Source organism: Corvus cornix, chromosome 8 (genome assembly GCF_000738735.6).
Source record: "Corvus cornix cornix isolate S_Up_H32 chromosome 8, ASM73873v5, whole genome shotgun sequence".
NCBI lineage: Eukaryota > Metazoa > Chordata > Aves > Passeriformes > Corvidae > Corvus > Corvus cornix.
Genome location: NC_046338.1, coordinates 28,663,218 through 28,689,642, shown reverse-complemented (window position 1 = coordinate 28,689,642; position 26,425 = coordinate 28,663,218). Strand labels below are relative to the sequence as shown.

General features: G+C 43.4%; 1 long non-coding RNA gene across 1 annotated transcript; it reads right to left on the bottom strand.

The window, feature by feature from the left end:
- Positions 1-3,412: 3,412 nt before the first annotated feature.
- Positions 3,413-18,942, bottom strand: LOC109145575. The gene is made up of 3 exons (XR_002047025.3): positions 18,405-18,942; positions 15,530-15,676; positions 3,413-6,612 (listed from the first exon to the last, which is right to left on the bottom strand). It is a non-coding gene; the product is annotated as an uncharacterized LOC109145575 (long non-coding RNA).
- Positions 18,943-26,425: the final 7,483 nt, after the last annotated feature.

The following is a 26,425-nucleotide window of genomic DNA, read 5'->3' as shown; positions in this document are numbered from 1 at the left end:
TCAAGTTTTAATATATTTTTTCCCATTTTTTAGTAGTTTTCAATTGCTTGCCTCATCTTTCTCCTCCACATAGACATTTGGAAGGAAAAACACCGAATCCATGTGTTTATGGAGACTGTGTTTCTGCTTTTTGCCAACAGTCCCATTTTGCATAACAAGATTTATGCTGTTAGAAAGCCCCAAAATGCACTCAGCAGCTCTTCTGTGCCTGTTCTTTTAGCTCTCCTGGTGTCAAGCACAACCATTTGTTTTCTTGAATTTTAACCCAATTGTAGAAATGCACCTCAGGGTCCAGCAAGAATACGATTATTTTTGTCCTATTTACAATGTCTCCAGTCACTTTTAGGTTGCAAAACTGCAAACAAGGAAAACACAGTTGTTTAACCCACTGTTAAAACCGGGTGTTTTTTACAGTTTTGAACAAAAAAACAGAGCCTAGCATTAAATAATACCTTAATGTTATGTTCAGTTTTCAACCTGGGCTCAGGGAGATGTAGGAGGGGCAGATGTGCTGGCAAAACATTTGCCTTGTTCCTTCTCAGCTTGCATTCTACAGGATATAATCCCTGGGAGTGTAACCCCATCCCTGGGAGTGTAACCCCATCCCTGGAAGTGTCCAAGGCCAGGTTGGATGGGGCTTGGAGCAACCTGGGATAGTGGAAGGTGTCCCTGTGGCAGGGAGTAGCACTGGATGGGCTTTAAGGTTCCTTCCAACCCAAATCAGTCTGGGATTCTGGGATTCCATGAAAATCTTTACGCATTTAAAACTGTTTCACTTGCAGTTTGCTCTCTATTCTAAAAGAACTTTGAGGTCAGCAGGAAATACATTTATGTTTTGTCAAGTCGATCAAGTTCAAGTGAAGATGTTGCTAGTTTGAAAAATACATAGGCATAAAAATATATATGTTTATAGCCCCCTCTTTATAAAGTTCTAAGAAATTCTAGTATTTGCATAGGATTGTTCTATTTTATTTATCTAAATAGCAATGCAACAGAAGGATTGAATAGATAATTGGGGGGAAATAATGAAGACAAAAATGGAGAGAAAGAGATTATAGTGATCAATAGATTGTTGCTCTTTTTCTTTCATCCTTCCCAAAGTTATGCAGCCATGCTAAATGATTTAGCCCTGCATTAATGGGAAGCAATGCAGAAATATGTCAGCCATGTACCTTGTTTTCCTAATAACAAAACCCAACAATTGCTGGAACAAAATACTCTGCTGTCAGTGAAGAACAATAGAGAAAAAGCAACAAATCAAAGTTTTTGCTCAGTTTTATCCTCCAGAAGGAAAGAGAAGGCAGAGCTTTGCTGTGATCCAGTGGCACTTCTGTAGTTCTGCTCCTGCTTTTGATGTTCTGTGAGGTTGCTGCAGCATCTCCCCATCTTTTAAAGGGAAGCCAAACGCTTACATCCCTCATAACTATTTTGATCATTATCCACACACTTGAAGGATCAGGAGAAAAGATCAGATGCTTGCTTTTGCTCCTGAAAAAGGAGAGAGAAAGCCCCCCCTGAATGAGATTGCTGATGCCGCTCCAGTATTGATTGCTGCACATCAGCCAGCTCGGGGCACGCTGCTGGACTCCTCAGCACAGGCAGCTCGCTGGGAAAGATTAAAATGTGGCTGGGGGGCTCTTCAGAATTGGGAAACTCAAAGCAGGATCTACACTGTTTGAAGCAGAGGGGAAGAGGGTGAGGGAGAAGTGTCACTTGCCAAGCTCAGCCTCTCCAGCTGAACAGACGAAGCCTCAGTTTGGCACATCCACACAGGGAAACATCAGGCACTGGGCCACCTTTTGCCCTGCACCAAAACTTAAAAGCTTAAAAGCTTTTTTTTCCTGAAGAAGAATCTGCAGGCGGCAGTAAACTCTGTGTTTCAGGCACAACAGATACTGCAATGTCATTAATCTTAAAGGAACATACGATTTTTTAGACAGAAACTATAATATTCAGGACATTAATCCAGGTATAGTTGTTTTTCACAAATAATTTAATAATTATTCATAACAATGATGGCATAACTGCTACAGTAACTGTTTTCATTGCTGTCTCAGTTTACCATTATCATTTGAAGTTTTAAACTTTTCCTTAATGAAATAACATCCTTTAACAGATCCCAGTTTTCTCCAGCTTTATAAGAAGTGTCAAACTCTGTGATATCATTGACATCACCACGTCTTTGCTCACAATTTGTTTTGCATTTGAAAGCAGATATTACTGCAGAGATGTTTTTAGGGGCTCATTTCACAACTGTCCATGAAAACCATGAAGTAAATTGTTTTTCAGCAGTGACATTTAATAGAAGCCTGTAGTTTTACCTTCCTGAGTGCAACAAGCACAAGCAGTGCTGCGTTTTCTTTGGCCAGTGCGGGGGAGGTGGTTTGGCAGGTGAGGAAAACAGGGACCATGCCTGCACACCCTCGGTGCAGAACACAGTTCACAAACACAAGAAATGGAATAATTAATCCTAAAATGAGTCCAAAGTGAGACTGAAAGGTCAGCTGAGCTGATGGGCATGTTTTGCAGCACAACAATTTTGGAAATGGTATTGAACGTGTGCAGGTTACGCGGTGCTGGAAATGCCACCCATCTGCTTGTGCTGAGCTTTGGCTCTGGGTGCTGGAGTTACACAGATGAGGATCAGCCACGCGTGGAAAGGAACAGCAAAGATAATTTTGTGAGGGTGGGGGGAAGCTGAAAGTTTAAGTTCTCCCTGTTGTAGAGGTCTTAATCATTCATGCTGCTGCTAATAGTAAATTAAGTCTTTAAATGTCAGACCATTGTTGTGCATCTTTTCTGCATCAGAACCAAGGAAAATCTCTTGTTACTGGCATTCAACCTCTAGGAAAGGAGTCTTCAAGAACAGTTTTCCCTGTTGCTGGTCTGGAAAAGATGGAAAGTTGCGCCCCTGCCAGCCTCATTCCTCTGGGATGAATGCTGCATTCCATGCTACTTGGGTATAATATAAATTAACATATAATTGACATAATATAAATTAATATATAATTCATTCATATTTTGGTCAAAACCAGTATCCAAAACCAATCTGACCACAAACTTTAAACCACTGGCACTGGAGATGGAATTTTTCCAGGTTAGAAATTAAGTGCATTAACAAGACAAAAGAGAAAAAGCTGAAAATAAATATTCTTAGTGTTTTCAATGTCAGTAACGTACACTGGCTTTAAGCTGAAGGAGGGGAGATTTAGACGGGATATTGGGAAGAAATTGTTCCCTGTGAGGGTGGGGAGGCCCTGGCACAGGGTGCCCAGAGAAGCTGTGGCTGCCCCTGGATCCCTGGAAGTGTCCCAAGGCCAGGTTGGATGGGCCTTGGAGCCACCTGGGCTAGTGGAAGGCATCCCTGCCCATGGCAGGGGGTGGAATGAGATGAGCTTTAAGGTCCCTTCCAACCCAAACCATTCCATGATTCCGTGACTTTATCAACAACAAATTCCCTGGCAACAAAAAACCCCAGAGAATCAGCAGTTCTCATAATGACTACAACTGTCACTTAAAAATACTTACCCTATAAAATATTTACACCTTAAAATGAGATGTGAGACTAAACACAAAATCCAGACAGAAGGAAACATTAATTTTAAATATGTGCTGTATATAATTGTAGATTAAAATATTACAGCTCGTCATTTTTTCTTGATGGGAGACACTGTTCTCCAAGCAGGCTTGTGAGGAAATATGACAGTTTTGACAGAACACATTTTGCAAACACAGGTAGCAATTTTGATAAAAATACACAGAATTCTAGTTTTATTCTTGTCAAATAAAGATATGTTGAATTTTCATTTAAAAATTACAGCTGTGTTGGTACAATTTGGTTCCTGTTAAATAAGTAAAATCAATCCAAGAATTAAATATTTAGATTTTATTAAAATAGACTGCCATTTCTGGAGAATGTATTCTGGCCTCTTAAAACACATATTTATTTAGAGATTTTGTAGGTTTTCCTAGTTTTTCTTTGGACAGAAGCATTGATCTATCAGCATTGCACCACTTTTGTCCTGAATTCAGTATATTTAATATCAGTGTCAAGGCTGAAGCCAAAGATTTCATACTTCAAAAACTTAATGATGTCACAGTCCAGCTTTAGAAGCCCCATCACTACAAACTCTCCTTAGATCAAGCAAAATAATAAAACATCAGTGAGATTAGTTCATCCCTTTTGTCCGATTCACGTATTTTTTCCATGAATTGTTAAATGCTAATATTTTACTCATTCTTTGGGCCAGCAACAATTCTTTAGTGTGACGCAGAGTTTATTTTGGGCCTTGATGCAGCTCAAACAAAAATCCTGCCGAATAATAGTGTTATTTAATTGTATTCATCACCTGAATGAGTCAGTGTTTAATAAACCTAATCAGCTCCCCCTTCCTTCCTGCAATCAGGTGTGGCAGCGTGGTTTTCCTCCCACCACAGAGAGCTGGATCTCAATTAATCAGAGCACTCCAGCTTCACCTCACTCCATTTAAACCCTGTGCTGAGCGCTGCCTCTGCTGTGTCCTGGGATTTACTGCCACGAATCAACTGCAGCTCATTCCCATTGAACTGGACCTGTTCCCACGTTCACACCTTGGCCCCAGCACAGGGGCGTGGGGATTCAGCTTCCCTGAGGCTGGAGGTTGGTTATGGCAGCACTGGGGTATTTTGGGAGCGCTCCCAGGCATGGAGTGGCCTTGTTGGGGTGTCTGTGCAGGGGCAGGAGTTGGACTCCACAATCCCTTCCAGCTCAGGACATTCTGTGATCCCCTAATTCCATCGCAGCAGCAGCTCCTAATGACATTTTTGTTCCTGCCATTTGCCAAAGGAATGGTTTCAGTTCTCAGCACACAAGGAGGGGTAAAGAGACATTCTTTGGTTACAACCACGACAGAGCCATGGAGCTCTATCACTAAAATATCTATATACATTTATCTATGAGCTGCAACATCATAAATGGAATTTCATAAAACCTTGTTGCATGTAACTTCATCCTTCTGGGGAGCAGCAAAGTCACATTAACACACCCACGACGAGGAGGGGTAAAAGGGAGTTTCTCCCAGTTAACCATGTAAGAAGGATGGACTTTGTCAGGTGAAGAATGCTTCAGGAAGGGCTAAAGCTGAAGTGATTTTAAACTGTAAATTAGTAAAATCATTACTCTGCCTTCTCAGAACAAATTGATATTAATGTTGTAGCACTGTGACTCATCTGACCACACTTCAGGAGCAGCAGCCATGTCCAGAGGGGATTTTTGTTAGGTTCTATATTTGTTTTCTCAGGTTTTAGGATAGAAGCGTGCTTACAAGCTGTTCAGGGTCTGTATTCCATGTTTAGACAGTATAATCTGCTTTGTACCTATTGACTCTCTTTCCTTGGGACATCAAATTTCCTCTCTGGGACATAAAAACAAGCATGCATTCATGGTATAGACAGGATAGAGATGTCCCTGTGTGTACCAGGCAAGCATCCTGATTTTATAATTTCTATATCCTTTGAAAAAATAGGTTTATGTGCCTGTGGTGATATCACCAATTCCTGACTTTTAATGGAAGATTTGGGGACTGACAAACACTGCACATGTAGCAGCCCTTCTCTGAAATAAAGATGTTCTTCTCTCAATTCCAATGAAAACATGATGCACAACAGCAGCAACAGCAATAACTGAGGTACCTTCCAATAATAATATCATTAAGAAAGCGAATACTTGATAAGAAAAATGAAATGAAGGAAAATTAATAGCAGTATTATCAACAGACTGAATCGTGACCTATTGTTGTGCAGACACCTGACTTTTACATGGCTATTCCAGGAAAATTACAAGTTTTATTTCCAAGCTGGCTTGTCTTGGACATCATCTTCATTTTGTAAGCAGCAGGGAAAAGTTTCAAAGAAATGCTGTTCTACTTATGAGCACTTAATAATATAGCCTCAATATTTAACATTATTTACAGAAAACGACTCTCTCTGCCAAATTCAGCCGGGCATGGTTTTATAGATGGTTTCAGAGCACTAACTAGAAAAAAGAAGGTGAAAGGCAAAGTAATTGCAATTATGTCTTGCCATATGGCCCTTGTATAAGGAGGAAGAGGTTTCTCACTGTATATTTTTAATTCAAAATGAGCTACCCTTTGTAATACAGCAGCAACAACATCTTGAAGAAAATGTGTGACCCTAAAATTCAGGTGGGTCACTTCTGCCTGGGACATCCATTAATAATTACCTTGATCAGACAGTGGTGATTAATGGACCTCAGGTGTTCCAACAGGACAAAGTGAAAACATTTGAGGCTTGGCTGAACCTCAGAGGGAGAGGAGGGGTTGCTCTGAAAGTCAATTATACAAGGTTAAAGTTCCAGTGAAGAATATTCCTGTAAAACTTGGGACAGGCTTCCAGCTCCTCAGCAGCCACCACAGCACACAGAGGGGCTGGATTTTGTCTGTTAACCTGTTCTAGTTCTGAAAGAGAGAGATTTCCTGGGAACTTTGGCAGCAATCTGGGCAGTGTTCTGTGCAGCTCAGCAGCCAAAGTGACTGCTTCCCAGCAGGATAGGAAGGATAGTGAAGGAGTGTCACTTTGGGAAATGCACTGCCAGTGATCCTTGGACAACATGAGCTGTGGAGAAGAGGGGAAAAAAGAGAGAAGAAATAAAAGTAAGTCACATTTTTATTTCTGTCCACAGCCTAGCATAACAAAAGGTAAATCTGGTGTGACTCAGTGGGCTTTGGGGAGATGGTGTAAACTGCAGGCACCTCTCCCATGCAGGGGTTCCCCAGAGCCAAAGGTTTTCAGCATGATGGTTATGGTGGTAGGAAACCTTGTTCCATGTTATTTCCCCTTGGCATCTACTTGAGGTCAGCCTGACATTCCCCAGCTGGAAGATAATTCCCTCCCACCTTTTCCCCATGAAGAACAAAGGCATCTGGAGTTACTCTCGCCATGTTAAATACCCACATATTGATTCCATGAAAAGCACCGAGGAACAAGTTTTACCCTTCTGACGGTTGATAGCTTCTTTCCATGAGAATTCTCTCCTCTTCAAAGCAGAAAAGAGAAGAGATTGCCCTTCTGTGTCCTTGGAAGTCTTCCCCTTGGGCTTTTTCCTTCAGCCTCCCCAGCCTCTGTGAAGCTCCCCTCATGCTGGGGGATGTGCTGAAGCTCCCCTGTGCTGCACACTGACACTTCTGGCCAGCCTTTTCCTCCAAAATCTCTATTTTTTCTGGGATTGAAACCAAACATAGAGCCCAGCTCTCCTTTCCCTTGGCAGCTCAATGCCAGGTGCCTCAGCAGGGTTAATTCCAGTACCCTGATTGCAGATTTTATTTATATATTGTGATACTACTTCCAAGGAAATGTCTGGAATATAAGAAATTCCTGCAATTGGGGCTGCAATACAAGAGCAAAGTAATTCTTTCAATTTCCTGTTACAGATTTCTGTTAAAACCTGCCTGGCTGAGAAAGAGAAACATTTAAATGAACAATTTTCTGTTTGTGCAATTTGTGTACAAACAAGTCCTTTAAAACAAAGTTTAAGGTTCTTTTTTTCTTATATTGATAAGGTTTATTTTCCTCACACACCAACAGTCTTTTCCTTTATTTTCCCAACAAAATATTTGATTTCTGCTGCTTGAGTTTCTTGACTTGCCTCTGTAAGTGGCCCTCATGAGGTTCATCAAGTGCTATAATCTTTAACAATAAAATTCAATGGGTGTTGCCTTTTTTCCTTACAAAGTGTTTTTTGCACATAATTCCAGTGAAATTTAAGGAAATATTCCAGCAACACTATTTTTCAAAGAATTCAGTCTGACTCTCATTTTCAAGGTTCAGAAAGGCATCTCCCCATATAACATTGCCTTGACATTTGCAATCTAAGGAATGTTAGACTAAAAAAAAAAAAATCAATAACAATATTATTCAATGAAATGAGTGATATTTCTGGGAAGAAAATGATAAAGTTCAAATTTATTTATTTTTAAAAGTGTATTGAGTTAAAAGTTTTCCTCACCCCACTGTAAACCTGATACTCGTGATAACAAAAAGTGGGGCTTCATAACCACTGTTTAGTGGGTCAGTCACATGTTAATATTAGGAGATATAATTTTGTGGGCTGACAAAGTCTTTTTTTCTGTAGAAGACTGAAAATTTTTGTGTGTCCTCCACAGAGAGCTCATTTTCTCCTCCTTTTGCTGGAAGTTTTCTGATGGGATCCAGCACAGCCTGAAAATGTGGCTTATTTTTTTGCTTTTTTGCACTGAGCTTGGCACATCTTGGAATTCCAGTGCCAATTACGCAGGTTTTTATGGGTTCTTGGAAGGAGAAAAGGAAAACTGGCAAAGTTAATAAGTGCGAGGCTGGTACAATAGTGAGAAGACAAATAACAATCCAGTGCAAATATAAGTCAGAGTTCTAAGATTGTGGTACTGCTGGAGGATAATTTTTATGAAACAATAAAGTTAAAGGCATCAGAAAAAGCCTTTGTTCCTCATATGAAAGGTTTAGATGCTCAACAAAAATTGGGCAATATATATCCTAAGTAATAACATCTTGGAAAAAGAACCAGTTTTAAAGTAAAAGCAAAACAAAATTAACAAAAAAAGCGGGGGGGGGGGGCGGGGAAGAAACAACATCTTTGGTATGAGCAGGGTTAAGATTTCTCCCTGTTTCCTTATTCATTTTCAGAGTTGTTTTAGAAGTACATGAAACATGGGGTTGCAGAAAAATCCATCCCAAGAAAGACAAATGCCAAGTTTTTGTTGGGTGTGACAAGGGCAGCAGGCTGGAATGTTAACTTTTGCCCTGGTCACCAATCAGCAGATAATGGGATTTCTAGTTGGAGTGTATCTATTTTTCTCCTTTATTTTTGTATGGGAACGTGTTTGCTTTTCAGTGCCTAACATTTACCTAATGCATTGTGTCTCACAACAAAATAAATTGTCTGGTTTTCCTAGCACTGAGTGGTTCCTAACATTGTGTAGCAGAGGAGTCTCAGGAACACTGAGGTCATCTGGAAATACTCCCCTGGCTGTGGTTAGTTACAAATATGTGGGCTGAAGTGGAGGAAAATCGTCCTTTTTTGATCACAAGGCTTGCTTCTTATGTCAAAGAGCAAAATTGATGTTGATCATAAAGATTAAGTAAGGAGGACTTCCACTGCCAAGTCTCAGGGTTGAATCTTTCCTGGAGATGTGATTCGCTTATGGAGTCAGTGGGAAATCATAAATACCAATATTATGGTTTATGGAAGACTTGAGACTGTTCCCTACACACCTAAAGCAGAATATGGAATGACACTGGGAAGATTGCTGTGAACTTATTTTATGCAAATGGTTGTGAGCGGAACGGATTGAAATTCATTCCAAACTGGAAAATATAAGACTTTTCCTATGATTCTTGGGGATGTTCTGTGCAGGGCTAAGATTTGGACTCAATGATCCTTGTGGGTCCCTCCCAACTCAGCAGTTTCTGTGATTTCTGTGTTGTTATTCCCTCCGAGATTTTTCTTCCTTCATCACTGGGAACAAGCCAGAAGCTGTTGGACAATAAACAGATGAAGTGAAATATCTGTGTGGTTCCTCAAGAGCCTGGCTGAAATTACGAAATTATCCAGTGTGTAACTAAATGTGAATTTTCCCATAAAACACTTGAGTTTCCTGAGTTTATTGTTGGGAGAGTGACAGCCCCATCTATTATTTAGACCTCAACAGGCACTATCAGTGCACAAAACCCTCACATCCCTCGCTGCTGGCTCATTCTAGGTTAACTAAATTCATATTCATGATTTTTAGTAAGAACAAAGAAGTTGTTGAACAGTAGGAAAGAGAATTTTTTTTAGAGAAACCCATGGAGAAGAGAAGTGGAGGGGTGAGCAGCTTCAAGAGAAACTGGAGATTGCACCTGGTTCAGCACTGAGCTGCTCGAATTCTATCACCAAGGTGACACCAAGCCCTGTGATGGTGAAAAGGGAGGAAAAAAGTCTCTTTTGTCATCTTCTGTAGATAAACTTCAGATAATGATGTGCACAGTTAATGCAAGAATACATAGAATTTCAATATTTCTGTAACGAATTTGGTGCCTCTGTGTTTGAAGGAACTTTCCCAGAGATGCTCTGAAGAAAAAATATTTTGATTTGTAATGAAATTGATAAAATAGCTACTTATTTCCATTCTTGTTCCCAAAATGTTCACATTAACAAGTTGCAGGTAAACATTTGTTTTGAATGTGTGTCATCAGTGCAAATATTGAAAGGAGCAACCTCTGCATTTGTTCTAAACCCAGAGCTTTACCAAAAGCACTAAACTCACAGCACCTGTTGACCATATATCACATTTGTATAGGTTTAAAGCGTAGAATCATGGAATATCCTAAGTTGAAAGGGACCCACAAGGATCAAGTCCAAGCCCTGGCCCTGCACAGACACCCCAACAATCCCAGCCTGTGCCTCCCTGAGAGCATTGTGGAGATTTTTAGCTCCTTGATTTTACCAGGCCTTGACATTTCCTGATGAAAAATTCAGGTAAGACATAACCAAAAGCTTAGTGGAAAATAACCCATCAAAACTAAAAAGGCTTTAAATATTAAATAGTTTTTACTTGAAGTTCTTGAAGTGAATTCCCTACAGGATGAGGAATCTGTGTCCTTGAGCTGTCTTTTTAACTCCTTCATTCACCTTCTCCTACAGCCTTTCTCTACACTCTGCTTTTTAGTATATGCAATTGTTTCTTCATTTGCATGGATTCATGCTCTATGATAAGTGATTCCGGTACATTTGGCTTTTTTTGAGCTATATTTAGATCTAGCAAAACTTCTCTTTCTGCTGGAAAAATCACAAGAACATAAAAATCAGATAGCCGGAAGCCTCCACAGATCTCTCATGTTTAATTTTTCCAAGTTGCTATAGTAACTTATGACAAAAAAACCATCATGTTGTTTAAAAAACATACCCTAGGTAAGATAAGAAAACTTGACAGAAAACCAAACTAAATTCCACTCCAAGAGAGGAGATCGAGACACATTAAAATAAAACAGATACCACCATATTTCAGATCTATGTAAAAGAGAGCATTTAAAAATATACAGATGGCAACCAGTCTTTAATCTGCAGCAATATAAGTAAACAGCATGAACTTTGTTTTAAATTTTCTTTGTCTGTCCCAAGGGGTTCGTTGGTGACGTTTATCTTCCTGTTCATTCCAACTTCTTTGTATGAACTCATGGAGTTAGAGAGGAATTCAGCCGTGAAAGTGTAAAGGGATTTTAAAAAAATCAAATCCCACTCAAATCCACCCCCAAGAGAATCTGTGGCTGCCCCTGGATCCCTGGCAGTGTCCAAGGCCAGGTTGGACGGGGCTTGGAGCAATCTGGGACAGTGGAAGGTGTCCCTGCCCATGGCAAGGGGTGGCACTGGATGAGATTTAAGGTCCTTTCCAGCCCAAACCTGTCTGGGATCCAATAAAGTCAACACAAAACCTCTTAACAAATGGGACTTCCCAAAATTCAGGAGAATTTCATAGTGAACAAGTGTGCCTTAATCTCTGCTCAGATTATCTGTGTCCTTTAAAGCAACATGTTCCCAGCTCTTGGAAGGCTGATGATAATCTGCTTAAAGCAGAGGAATTAGCATCTCTTTATTAATACAAAACCACCAAAATTCCCATTGCACTTCCACCTCCCTGTCATATAATCCCTTGCAATAAATGATATGCAAAGAATATTCCACTTCTCTGAAGATGAAGTTCAGTTGACTTAGTCAAAATCCACAATCTACAAAGAAAAAGTACATCAAATATTCTCTGCATCCATTAATAGCTAATTAAACAGTGACACTGAAATACTGCATCAAATTGTTTCCCCTATAAAAACTTTGAAGAGGCTCCTTGAAGAGTCTATTCCTATGTGGAAATCTGAAACATTCTCAAGGACAAAATGAAGGGATAAAGGCAGGCTCAGAGATGCCCTGTAGGCGACCTTTTGGTGGACTAAAAACTGCATGTTCCTTGCCATTTTACAGGCTCCTGTCACCAAGCATCTCAGCCCATCTTCAAATATTATGGTCCTTTTTAGTTTACTTGTTTCGATAATAAAATAGTAAAAAATGTTATTGCTCATTTCATGGTCTTAATTACATTTAAATTGCACTGACTTACTATGGTGAGGCTTGCAAAGATGAAAGAACAACCTGGGGTCAGTTTTGAGGCCCTCAGGATGAGACAGACACTGAGGAGCTGGAGCGTGTCCAGGGAAGGGAACGGAGCTGGGAAGGGGCTGGAGCCCCAGGAGTGGCTGAGGGAGCTGGGAAAGGGGCTCAGGCTGGAGCAAAGGAGGCTCAGGGGGGACCTTGTGGCTCTGCACAACTCCCTGACAGGAGGGGGCAGCCGGGGGGGGTCGGGCTCTGCTTGAAGGGAACAGGGACAGGAGGAGAGGGAACGGCCTCAGGCTGGGCCAGGGGAGGCTCAGGTTGGACATCAGGAGGAATTTCTTCACTGAAAGAGTGGTCAGGCCTTGGCACAGGCTGTCCAGGGCAGTGTTGGAGTCCCCATCCCTGGAGGGATTTAAAGCCTTGTCAGAGTGGTACTTGGGGATGTGGGTCAGTGGTGGCCTTGGCAGTGCTGGGGGATGGCTGGACTCGATGATCTCGGAGGGCTTTTCCAACTTGAACGGTTCTAGGATTCTATTTTGGAGCAGTGAGGAACAATTAACTTAGAAAAGGACCGAGAGGAATATTTTGAGGGAGATAAGAAAGATGTGCTGACATAGCTTTGGCTGGGGGAAAGGATCCCATGCTGGTTAAGATGAAAGCTGAAGAAAGCAGACATCTTCTGAGGAGAAATTGAACTTGGAGATGAGGGAGAATAGTTGCACATTAAACTCACTAATCAGAGACCAGCCAGGAGAAATTAGCATGATACAGAAAATCAGATTCTAACATTAAATTAATGTTGATTAAAAAGTGAGAAACTGATTGCAATGGAAATAGAAGCCCCTTCTTCATCCATGGGGCATAAGCACCACAAAAATTAATTATTAAAAAAAGTTCAGCTACTGAAGTATTTAATATTCCATAAATGAGCTCCTGGCTTGGAGCAAAAGAGTGGCTTCCTTTGTCAGTTTGCTTTGCTTGTGGAATCACTAAGAACAATATTGATGGCACTGAGAAATGTGCAACTGGGCTTCTTTCACAATGCTGAGCCTACTTAGTCCTGACAAACTGGAACACAGAGCTCCAGGATGAATGCAAACTATCAAACACTGGATCTTTACTCCAAGTAGTGGAAATGTGGGCAGTCTATTCAAAGAGTGCAGCTACTACACTACAGCTAATTTATTAATCATAATTGAGGTGCAATATCCTGCATTATTTAAGGCTTTCCTACATTTCCACTTGCACAGTTATTTCAGGGAGATTCATAACTGTTGGCATGTGGAGCAGTCATTATTCTAATTAGGAGGGAAAATACCGATGGTTCAGTTCATCCTCCAACAAATCAATATTTAATTAACAATATGTCACTACCCAAATGTCTGGAATTAAATTTTGTGAGGGTAAGACGACAATACTGGTCTTTACCCACATTGCTCTATGCTTTAAAATACTTGGACACATAAGTGAAAATGTACAAAAAGGCTGTTACAAAGCATTCAGGCAGCCATGGCCTCTTTCAACCCAGCCTCAGTATAGCAATAGATTTGGATTTTTTTTTAATCTAGATTTCTCCCTTAACTTAGATCCTTCCGAGCTGTATGAAAAACCAAAAGTCCTCCAAAAATATCAGTGTGCAAAGAGCTCTGGCTGCAAGTCAGGCACATTAAGTACCTAGGCTCTGTGAAACTTGGAGGAGAGTTAAACTTCCTTTCCATCACCATTCTTCTGCTGGGGTCTTTCCAACAGCTGGTACCTAAATGTAACCTGGAATATTTAGTGCAGAGGATAGCAGTGTTCCTAAGGGAACTTTGGAAAATCTTCTGCAAATGCTTCACCTCTATTGAAATTGTTTGCCAGAGTTTTACTGGACAAAATACAGAGCTAAAAATTGAAGTGGGGCAATCTTTGGCACATCGTGAATAATCTCAAATAACCCAGCAACATTCCTCTGGTTTTCTTCAATTTCGTGCTGGTGGTAATGAGGGATAATGTTTAGGAATATTTCTTTTTTAGGAATGTGATTCTGTAATGTCTGACAGGCAAAAGGACACGGAAGATGAGAGAGAAGACAAGATTGAAAAAGGCACACAAATGGTCACAACAATATTCTCAACATAGAAAATACCTTAATATTTTTATGTTAAGAATGTCTAGAACATTACTAAATATTAGAAATACTAATTTTCCATATGCCCACTTCCCTGGGGACAAACAACAAACAGTACTTTCTTGAGCATCATTTCAGGGTAAATTAATTCTGGGACGAAAGGTAAATGATTCTTTTTTTCAAGGCTAATAGCTGCCCTTATATTAATTTAGAGATCACAGATTTGTTATACATTTATGGTTTCTTGTATTTATTCTTCTTAAAAGAGAAGAGAATCTTGCTCCTATGGTACATTCACAGTCTTTCCCAGTCTTGAATGAATTGTCACAGCTTGGTTTTAACCCTTTTGAAATATTAAACTTGTAAGCCCTGGAGACTTTTAACTTTCCAGGTGGTAGCAAGTTAAGCCTCGTCTCAGGCCTCTGCTTTTCCCTGGTACATGACCACCAGGCAGGATATAATCGCTGTAATTCCTTCAAAGGCAGGGAAGGAGATCAAACAGTGCCTTTTCCTGCAATAACTCGGCAAATCCCAGGTGTGAATGTTGAAGCTTTCCCAAGGCCATGTGTGCACCAGGGTCAAACCAGTGCCAAGTCAGAGCTCTGGAGCAAGGATTACCCTTGGCAAAAACAGGGAAGGGGCAACTTTATTGCCACGGAGCTTTTCCTTCGTTACTACAAGGAAATTAGATTTATTCTTTAGGAATATATATGAATATCTGTAGGAAGATACTACACCAGTTGTTGTCCTGAGAAATAAAACCATTTAGGGCTTATTATTGCATAGAACTGCTCTGCCTATGGGTCCAGTTCTGAAGTCCAAATCAGTTCTTCAGCAGAGCTCTAAAATTCTAGGATTTTCCAATCTGAACTGAGGTGGGAAAAGACCTCCAAGATCACCAAGTCTAGCCTTGAATGAGCACAACCACACCCACTACAGCATGCCCGTGTTATAATAATCTCTTTGTAGGAAGGGCATAGAGAAACCTATTCCACAGATACATTTTCAAGACTGTTTTACCCAGCTTTGCAAATTGCTTTCTTTGAAATTTTTAAGTCATTTAAATCAGTTGACATGATTTCCTCAGCTTTCTTCACTTGTAACTCCGTAAGTCATGCTCAGATTGAGGTTTCCTGTGCAAATAAAACCCCATGCCCCTGTGGAAACCCTGTGTTCGTGTGGAAACCATGCCCACCATGCATCTGTCTGTTTTCAGAGAATTTCTACATTTTGATGTATTTCCAACTCTTCTTTTGACCCTAGAATACAGAAACTGGAAAAATTACCAGGTAACCTTCAGCTTGGCTGTCCTGCAATCTGGATGTGAACTTCTCATGCAGTGAGTTATTTGTGTCCTTCTGCTTGAGTGCTTCTGTTCCTGCTTCTTTTTCCTTCCACTTTCAGCATGGTATTTAGGAGTGGAGTCAGAAAGTCTGGAAAAAACATAGGAATCAGAGAAACAGGACCACATTTCAATCCATCATCATATGTATGAGAGAAACAGCCTGTAAGAGATTATTTTGCCCTTTTATTCACAACGCACTGCTTGCAAAAGAGAGAAGAAGAGACTTTTAATTTCATTTGAGACACAAACCAGGATCAGAATCAGGTTCCAAACATGCTAATTGTTATCCCACAGGCTGACTGGAAACACCATCTGATTACAGTTCCATTTTGCTGTACTAATTAATATACATAAAAGTCACTTATTTATCTTTTTGCCTTGGAAACAAAAGAGTGAAGCAACAAAACCAGGTCTTTCATCATGAGGGAAAGAGCCAGAAACAGAAGAATAGGCTCCAGAACCTGATCAGCTTGTCTTCCAGGAGAGAAAACTATGATCAAAATCAGGACTTGCTCTCTATATTCCTGACCTGAAAAATCAACTGCATGTGACAGTTTTCTCTCTGTTGTCAAGGTGGAAGTTGTTACCGCACCTTGCTGGGTGAAACTCAAGCTGCAAAGTAAGAAATGCACAGTAATTTAAGGATTTTAAAAATCCTGTGCATTAATTAGAAAAAGATATGCTTTGTATTCCTACTGTTCTCCCACATTCTCCATGTGACACCCCAAATTACCATCCACCTCATTTAACTTGTTAGGGATATAAGATACCTGGATGTGACCGTGGCATAGTCTCACATCACGAAAATAAAGGTCCTTTGATATCTGCCTCCCTAAACCCAAACAGAACAAAGCAAATGCTGTCTGCAAATAATTTACATTTCTTTAGGTAGCATATTCCTTAATGTCTTTGGAAACTGCACAAAGCGAGGAAACGTTTAAGTGGGAATCCTGATAGATTTGGGGAGACTCCCTGGGGTGGGTTCCATCCTGCTAAGCCTACTGAAGATGCTGATTCTGCTGCCTGAAACACAACTTCTGCCTGACCCGAGACCAGACTGGGACAAAACTCTGACTGGCCCCTGGCATGAGTGCGTAGGAGTAAAAATTCACCTTTTTTTTTTTTTCTTAATTCCTCCAAATGCCCTTTTTTCTGAGCTAAGGATACACAATGAAGGTGCCTCTAAAGACCTAAAGAAGCAGGGTGCCTTGGCTCTGGCTGGAACCAAAGCAGAAATGCTGATCTAGAAAGGGAGACCTTCCTTGGGCAGGCAGGTTTTATTGTCAATTCCCTTGCAGCTGTGCTGAGCCAGTGATGAAAATCTGCCTTGCTCCAGTTAAATATGAGGGACAGCTGAACAGAAGGGATATCATTTTCAATTCCCTGTTTATTTATGCACATGCAATGCGGGATGGTGGTGGATCTGCACCACCACACAGGAATTTGTTAGAGATTCCTCCCCCAGCAGCGGAGCTGAACTCTGTGAAATCCTGGTGCCTGAGGCTGGAGCCCGGCTTTTCTCCATGCAGGATTTTTATCAGTGAACCTGTGATACTCACTCTCTGGCATTCAGGAAAAAAGGGAACTGTGCTGTTACCACCTAGAGGAATTTTACTGCAAGTGGAATGATTAAAGCCTGTGCTTCTGGGAGTGTGGGACAGGCCTTTATTCTTCCTGTGCCAATTACTGTGTGATTTGTCCAGCTATTGTTCCAGTTGTCTATGGAATACGACTCCACTCCTTATGGATTGGATTACAGGGAATGCTCGTGTTTGTGAGCTCTTAATTAAAAAGACAGCTCTGTCTAATTTACAGATAAGTCTAAGCTATAAAAGTCAGCTCTAGATTTCAACTCCTTCCTTCCCTTTAAAGAAACAAAAGCATTTTTTAGGATTCAGGCTTTGGATTGGCCAATTAAATAGAGAAGGGCCAACTGTGAAATTCAAATCTGACTTCATCCCACAGAAACCTTTGCCTGGCAGACCTGATTTTGTCTTGGATGAAGCAGTGCAGATTTTGTACAAATAAACCCCACCTCCCCCTATTATTTAGATACTGCATTAGCAATAAATCCAGTCTTAATCATAGACTCACACAATGTTTCATCCTCATGGAAATAGCCCCACTTCATCATTCATGATTCCAAGGGGTGTGGTTATACCTTCCACATACTGGGAATACAGTCATGGTGAAAATGTTCTGTGTCTACACAGATAATTGCCCTAGATGGCTCAGATAAGATCTTCATTATCAGATAATTAATAACCAGAGCTTAGGTGAAAAATATTCAATTTATGTGGAAAATAACCATCTGAGAATGCTGAAGAGCTAGAAGATGCTCAACTGAATGCAAAAGGGTAAAAAAAACCATTAGGATTAAAAAAGATGTGTATGGAAAAATATTTGGATATTTGGGGTTTCAGCTTTGAAGTTTTTATGACTTTTTTTAATATATTTCTTATCTACCTATCTCACAGCTTATCAATATATAAAAGTATTCCATTAATGTTCCATATATTCAGTATCAGTTGAGTGTACGTCATAAATATAAAAACACTGTAAATTCTAAACATGATTTCTGTATTAAATCAGACACCTTTTCTTCTTATCTTTCTGTTCCTTTTCGCCCCAAGGATATTCCTTGACTGCTGTTGATCATTCCAGATTTATTTGAGTGAATGCCTTGCATTATTTAATACACTCTCTATTGCTCTCCTCTGGTAGCTGCTATTGAACAACAGCTTTTAAAACTTTTTTCCCCTCGTTATTTTGGTGTTTGTAGAAACTTTACAAAACAAATGTGAAGTCCTGTATACCTGTTTCATGTCAGAAAATTATTCCAGGCTGTTGCAGGCAGTCTTTCTTCTTTTGAGAAATGAAAGCTCTGCAAGCTCTAGGGAAAAAAAACATATCCTAAGGCAAATAAAAATAGTATCTTTTCAAAAGGGAGTTTGGAAGATGACTGACTTAATTTTTCAATTTTTTTTCAGCTATTAACCTTTCTGCCATTTCCTATCTCCCTCCCTCACATGTACATGATAAAACTACATTTCCAACATGATCAGGGGAGTCCCCACCAATTAATTTTCTGTTAGGAAATGCAGCTATATGATTTCTCCACTTCCATAATGATTTCAAGAGTTAACACACTCATCTCCACAGCCAAGATGCTCTGCATGAAAAAGAAAGTGGCAACGGTCAAAACCACGGAAAAGGGAGGTAAATGAGAAAACAAACTCGTCTGCCTCTTAATTTTACCTTGTTTATCCACAGCTGGGGGCACTCGTATATCCATGTCCTTGCTCACAGAATCATGGAGTGGTTTGGTTGGAAGGGACCTCAAAGCCCATCCAGTGCCACCCCCTGCCATGGGCAGGGACACCTTCCACTGGCCCAGGTGCTCCAAGCCTCATCTAAGCTGGCCTTGGACACTTCCAGGGATCCAGGGGCAGCCACAACTGCTCTGGGCTGGGCTGAAAATCCTTAAAAGTGTCGAGTTTGCTACAGACAAAGCAGCCCAAAGTGATTTCAAATGTTTTCAGTTAAAGCCAAGATCACCAATTGTGGCATAAATTATACTGAAAGTACAAATTCAACATCCATTGAATCTGGGTTTCATTGAGAAGAAAAGTGGCACCTGACAGGTCAATGCATGAACACCTGGGATTTTCATAAGGAATTTTATGTTTAATATTGAGTGACCAAGACTTTTCCAAGTATGCCTCTGGAGTATCATATCCAGGATTTAGTGGGATCAGTAGTTGTTAAATTATCCAATTCCTGCCTTAAAAATGGTAAAACTTGCAAAAACCAAACAGAAAAAAATGAGTTAAATAAAAAGGGTTCTGGCTTTTGACATTGCTCAGTTTCTCTCTTTACTCAAAACCGAAGTTGAATATTTATTTTCTCATTCTCATGGCTCTTTATAATAGGATTAGTACACATTATATGTATCATTATTCTGTATTGTACTACAGATGCGAAAATAACATTTAATGCGTTAGAATATAATACACTTAACTCTTATGCATGAATATTTCCCTAGAGAGGGAAGAGACTAGAGAGTGCTGGGAAGAGATTTTGGGGTTATTCATGGCATTCCCAGCATGGTTGCAGCCATGGAGCTGGATTCAGTCTTACGGTCCTAATTTAGGTGAAAGCCGAAAAAGTTTGTAGATATACATAAGATTAAAAAAATGTTTTAAGTTTTAGGAGATAATAACAAATTCTGCTGCTTAGTGGGGTTGAATTTGTTTTATATATTATAAAACTTCCCATTTCTCATGCTATTTGTTATTTCTAATAGTAAGTACTCAAAGAATCACAGAATCATGGGTGCCCAAAAATTGTGACACCTGTTTAGAAAATATAATTGGGAACTTTATTTGTATTTTCACTGACCTTTCTACTTTGAAACTTTATTTTATATATATGAATATAGATATGTAACATATGTAAATCTTCAATGAGTGAAATATAACAGCCCTATTTACCAGGCTAGGAGATGTTTCACATGCAATTATGACAAACCAATTCATTACAATTCTTCATCTTCCACACTGAAAGTATTTCCTTCTACAGGATTTTACAGAACTTCTACAGAAATTCTTTTAGGCTTTTAATTTATTTTCCTTTTTACAAGTGCTGCAGCTCCCTTTAAAAATGTTCTTTCTCCGGAACAAACAGGTAATATAAAAATGAGGAAATTCTCTTAGTAAGACTTTACCCTTAGTTGTACAAAGGTTGTGTTTCTCCAGAGAATTGTTAACAGTGGGATATAAAAAGGGTCTGAGATCTTAAAAGTAACTTAAGAGCACCTGTACCATGCAGCCAAACCTGATGCTACTTTGCAGTTCCTTCCTATTACATAAATGAAAGTTGTTTTTCCCCCACCATTTTTCTCTTCAGATATTCCACCAGCAGCAATATTTCCCTGCTGGAGCCTGGGGCTCTTTAGAAAATGTATTTATTATTGCTGTGTTTATTGTTTATTTATTATCCTAATAAACATTTCTTTATGATTCAGCTTTGTTCCTCTTTTGCTTTACCCACAAGACTGTGCTGTAGCACCTCGCAGTAGGAATTGACCTTGAAATTCTTCACTTCTTGAATGAAGTTAACATTTTTCACATAGGAAGAAGGAAAATAAAATATTTCTTAATTACAGTAGCAAAACATTTGTTCTTGTCAAATGTTTTCCTTTTTTTTCCTTTCTTCTTCTTTTCCTGGAAACATTTAAGAATAAATTTGCCCAAGAATTAACAACAGTCTGGGGGTAGTTTGTATGTTAATGAACAGAACTGCATGAATCTGTAGGAACTCCCACTTTGCCTGTTCACTCCATGAATTTTAACAGCTATAAAAACTTCACCTTGGAAGATATCCAAGCCTTTACTAATAGCCAACTCGGCAAGAAGTATTTTTCCCTGTTCAAAATTAATTATTTTTGCTAGTTTTTCATTTACCTATCAAGGAGAGGTTGTATTTTTTTTTTTTTTTTAACAAAGATTTCCTGACATTTCCCTAGTTTCTACTGGAGATTTTTAGCAAAGTAATCCTCAAGAGATGTTTTTTTTTTTTTAATATTTTTTCCCCAGGGAGAGATTCTCCCGGAGTTCTCTCACTTTCAATTAGAGAAACTTCTTGATGATGCAATATTTTTGTCTGGATTGAGCCACCCTTTATGCATGCACTCCGTATTTCAGTACGCAGGCTGTAAATTTAGGAGTGCATAATTCACCTCAAACCAGAGGCTGACAGCATTTTATGGGTCTTACATTGTGTGCCACATCTTCCAGGCTCTTTCCCATCCTTCCCATCCTTCCCATCCTTCCCATCCCACTGCACTTCCCCACAACAGTTTATGAGAGGAAATGAAGACATTTTAGGAGTGGGAAAGCTTCCTGGAGTAGGAGAGTGTAATTATCTCCCTGGGGATTTAGCAAGGACAGCAGGCTAAAACACTCCTGGTCAAGGTGCCATATTATCTTTAACAACTTCATGTGGCCAGATCCACAACATACTTTTCTGCTGGATGAACAGTTTGTTGGAATGTCCGACCCAAGTGAACTGGCAGAACAACACTGGAGTGCTCCTGGTGATTTCCCAATGCACAGCTCAATAAAAACAAAGCAGAGCCCTTGGATATTGCCTGCAGGTTACATCCTGATATTGCTGTAGGATAAAAATAATTCCACAGGGGAAAACAGATCCAAAGAAGGTCAGACGGGCATCAATTCTGTCTAATTCTGTCAGGACTCTTCACCATAGACAGCAGGGACACATGGAAGTGGGGGCAGCAGGTGGAAGGGGCAAATCCTCTCCCTCTACTCTGCTCAGGTGAGATCCCAACTGCTGCATCCAGGCCTGGGGTCATCAGCACAGGAAAGACATGGAGCTGCTGAAGCAAGTCCAGAGGAGACCAGTAGGATGTTCCAAGGGCTGGAGCACCTTTGCTATGGAGACAGGCTGGAAGAGTTGGACTTGTTCAGTCTGGAGAAGAGAAGTTTCTGGGGAGACCTGAAAGCCCCTTCCAGTGTCTGAAGGAGCTACAAGAAAGATGGAGAGAGACAATTTACACGGGATGGAGTGACAGGACAATGGGGAATGGCCTCAGACTCACAGAGAATAGGGTTGGACTGGATGTACAGAAGAAATTCCTGAGGGTGGGGAGGCCCTGGCACAGGGTGTCCAGAGAAGCTGTGGCTGCCCCTGGATCCCTGGAAGTGTCCAAGGTCAGGTTGGAAAGGGCTTGGAGCAACCTGGGCTAGTGGAAGGTGTCCCTGACCAAGGCAGGGGGTGGGACTGGATGGGCTTTAAGGTTCTTTCCACCCCAAACCAGTCCAGGATTCTGGGATTCCGGGACTCCGCTCCTTAGCACTGGATTGGTGCAGGAGGTGCTCAGCAGCCGCCTCAGTGGGCTGCAGGTCCCCTTTGCCTGAGTTCAGGAGGATTCTCCCTTTTCCTTTGCAACAGCCTGGCAAACACGGAGCCTTTCAGCCCACACCATTCCCCCTCTGGGCGAGCACCAAGACATTCACAGCCTCGCAAGGCTGCGTTGCCACCCCACGTGCTGCAGCCCCTGCCAGGCCTGCTCAGGGAGCCCAGGCAGCTCTGCACACATCTCCTGGCAATTGCTCATTTGGGAGCAAGCAGGAGCCGCACACTGCACAGACACACCAAGCATCTGCTTTGCTCTGAACCCCAAGGACAGGCAGTGTCCAGCGTGGCACTCTGGGCCATCCTGGAGGTTTCAGCTGCACACTGGCTGTTGCCAAGCACGTGTCCTGCCAGGCTCCTTGTCTCAGGAGATTTTCACCGAGGCAGCAAGAGCTGCACTGGCAACTGCATTTTAGTGCTGCAGCACCTCTGGGGGCACCTGCCCCAGCGAGTGGGATCCAATGTCCTGGCAGCAAAATGCCTGTGTGCCTCACAAGGAGTTCCACAAAACGGCCTGGGAGCTGCTCCCCTGCACAACACGGACAAAGGCTTCGGGCTTCAGGATTTCCTCCCCAAATCAATGACTACAGTGCAGTGAAAACAAGAAGCGCTTCTGATTTATCAATTCAATCCATTTATTTCAATAAAAGCATCTTATCTAACTTCTTCTAAAGTAGCAACAGCTACAGCTCCACTGCCTAAGGAACATATTCCAGAAGAACAGATTCCAGAACAAGTGCTCAATAAGACTATCAGGAACAAAAAGAGCTTCCTACCATTTTTCTTTACAAATGAATGCCTAGTTTAAACCTTCAGAGCTCTTTAGCTTAAACACTTGGCTTTCTTATATCACTGCCTAGGCTGAGCCCCAGTTTGTAATTTATTAATTAAACAGGAATAGAAGGCATGAGATTGGCCTTTATTTCGTTATCTAAAACACTAGCAGGGAGCTCTACTAACATCTACCCCTACTTTACCCTACAGACTTTAACTCTATTCCTTCTCCTAGTTTTGCTCCTCCAATCCTTGGGGCAGCAGCTACAATGGCCCCTCAGTCAGGAGCCTCCTGGCCCTCCAGCAGATCGACACTGCCACTGAGCTTGGTGTCGTCTGCCAAATGACTGAGGGTGCCCTCGGTCGTCTTGTCCAGGCCGTTGATGAAAATGTCGATGCCATAGTCAGGGTTTTGGCTACTCAGACCAGAACCCTGACTTGCTTTTGGCATTTGCTTTGCCACATCTGGTTTACTGTTAAGGTCCATGTCACAAAGAAGGGATAACAGGGTCCTTGACTGGGACCTTGCCAGGGTGGTGAAGGGGCCTTTAAAGCACATTGGTTGGGGAAGGGCACTGATCCATCCCAAGCCTGCCAGTCAGGTGCCAACACCACCCTCCTGAAGGGGACGGCCGCAGCACGGGGACAGCTGCAGCTGAGCGCAGGCCTTGCAGACGCTCGCACGTGCACCTGTCCCACTCCAGCAACTTCCTCCCACCAAATGGCCCCCAGGACAGCCTCCATTTCCCTGCAAGCTCTCCCTGCATCTTCCATTCAGTACAGACCTCCTTCCTCTGACTCTGTGCCCGTGCCCATGTAGAACACCAGTGTGTGTTCACATCATGTGGATACGTCTGGGCTGCCTCCAGCTGATCCAGCTTGAGAGTCCCAGCTCTCTGCCTATGGCTTGCATGGGGGTCCACTGAGCCCTTCTCTTCTTCAGTCCTCCTTGGTTAAGTCTGTGTCTTCTGACCATAAGTCACTTGGGACACACACTGAGGCGCTCTCTTCTGCAGCACTCCAGCTCAGATTTAAGTCTGCTGCCCACTCTGTGGACAGCCCTGGCATGCTGCAGACAGACGTGAGCTCCTTGGAGAGGGACCCCTCCCCAGCTGGTGACACTGACGGGAATGGCTCTGCTTCTGCCCCTGCCCCCTGCCCATCGAGATCTTCCAGCTCCTTTGGCGAGGGCCTGCGGGGGCAGCGCTCAGGAATCGGTTCCGGAGTTGAGGCCTTTTCCCTGCTATGAGGGGCTCTGCTGGGCAGAGCTGGGCCGTGGCCCGTGGCTGTCCCGTGCTCTGCCCATGCCTCGCGTGGCCTCACAGGGGGCCTCTCTTCTCCACGACGCTGGCTTGGCTCTGTTCCACGTTCTTCTTGGGACAGCTCTTTGGGGCTGTCCACTTCCCAGCCTTCCTCCAGCTTGGAGAAGGGCTGCTCCTCACCGTCTGCTATTGGCAGGACAGCCCCCACTGCTGCCCCTGCCCCCTGCCCACCGACAGCTTCCAGCTGGCCGGGCCAGGGGCTGGGGGCGCAGCAGGGGCTGTGCGGGGCAGCTGCCCGGCTCTGTGCCCCTGCTGCGGGGGCCGCTGCCGCCGTCCCTGAGCCCGTGCCCTGGTCCAGGTGCCGCTGTGTCCCCGGCTGCTGGCCGCGTCGCCGGATCACAGCCGCCACCCTGCTCAGCATGGCCCGGGAGCCGCGCCGCAGCGAGTGCAGCAGAGCCTGCCCGCAGCCCCTGGGGCTGTGCGGGGCCGCTGCCCGGCTCTCTGCTGCTGCCGCCTGCGCGCCAGGGGCAGCAGAAGCTGCTGTCTTTGCCAGCTGTTGTGCCTCACCAGTGGGATGTACGAGGTGCTCTTCTTCCTCCAGAGCTCCGGGCAGGGCAGCAGCTGCTGGCTGGGTGTCCGCACAAGCTGCCAGGGCACAAGATGTGCTGGGCAGGTCAGTGCTGGCCTCTTCTACCAGCAGCGTGAAAGGGTCCACCATGAGCACTGGGTAGAAGGGCTTCATCCAGATATGGTAGACCGTGATTTTGTTCCTGTTCTCCTGTGACGACTCCTGGTCACTGCTGTATTCCCCACTGGACACTGATTGATCTGCGTTTGGAGAACAAAGCTCTAGGAGTCGTCCTGTGCCACTGCAGGGCTCCAGTGGTTTGGGGTGATAGGAACAGGACACTGAGATGCCCTCTTCCGTGCTACTCCTGCCTTGGATATCCTTCGAACCGTCCTCGCCCCACAGCTCTTCCAGGAGTCCGTTCGCAGTTGCCCTTGCCCACTGCCTGGGAGCTTCCACCTGGCTGGGTGAGGGGTGGGGGGGGCAGAGGCCCAGGACTGGGGCTGAAGTAGAGGCCTTTATCCCGCTGTGAGGGGCTCTGCTGGGTAGAGCTGGGCCATGGCGTGTGGCTGTGCACGGGTGAAGGTTCCTGAGCTCTGCCCATGCCTCGCGTGGCCTCAAAGGGGGCCTCTCCTCTCCAGGTCTCCAGCTTGGATCTGTTCCCTCTCTTCCTTGGGACAGTTCTTTGGGGCTCTCCCTTTCCCAGTCTTCTTCCAGGAGGACACACGTCCTCTCCTCAATCTCTGGCTCTGGCCTGACAACCCCCACTGCTGCCCCTGCCCCCTGCCAAGCGACAGCTTCCAGCTGGCCGGGCCAGGGGCTGGGGGCGCAGCAGGGGCTGTGCGGGGCAGCTGCCCGGCTCTGTGCCCCTGCTGCGGGGGCCGCTGCCGCCGTCCCTGAGCCCGTGCCCTGGTCCAGGTGCCGCTGTGTCCCCGGCTGCTGGCCGCGTCGCCGGATCACAGCCGCCACCCTGCTCAGCATGGCCCGGGAGCCGCGCCGCAGCGAGTGCAGCAGAGCCTGCCCGCAGCCCCTGGGGCTGTGCGGGGCCGCTGCCCGGCTCTCTGCTGCTGCCGCCTGCGCGCCAGGGGCAGCACAGGAGTCACGGTGCTCCTCAGCTTCCTGCGGGGCTGCCCGTGACTCGCAGCTGCGCCCCTGCACGGAGGAGGCCGAGGCTGAGCACCCGGCGGCCGCGTGGCATCCAAAGGGCTGCCCTGGCACAGCAGCTCCCTCCGTGCCCGCAAGCCCGGCCCGGGCCCCGAGGCAGCTGCGTGCTGCCCCATCCCTCACCTTGTGC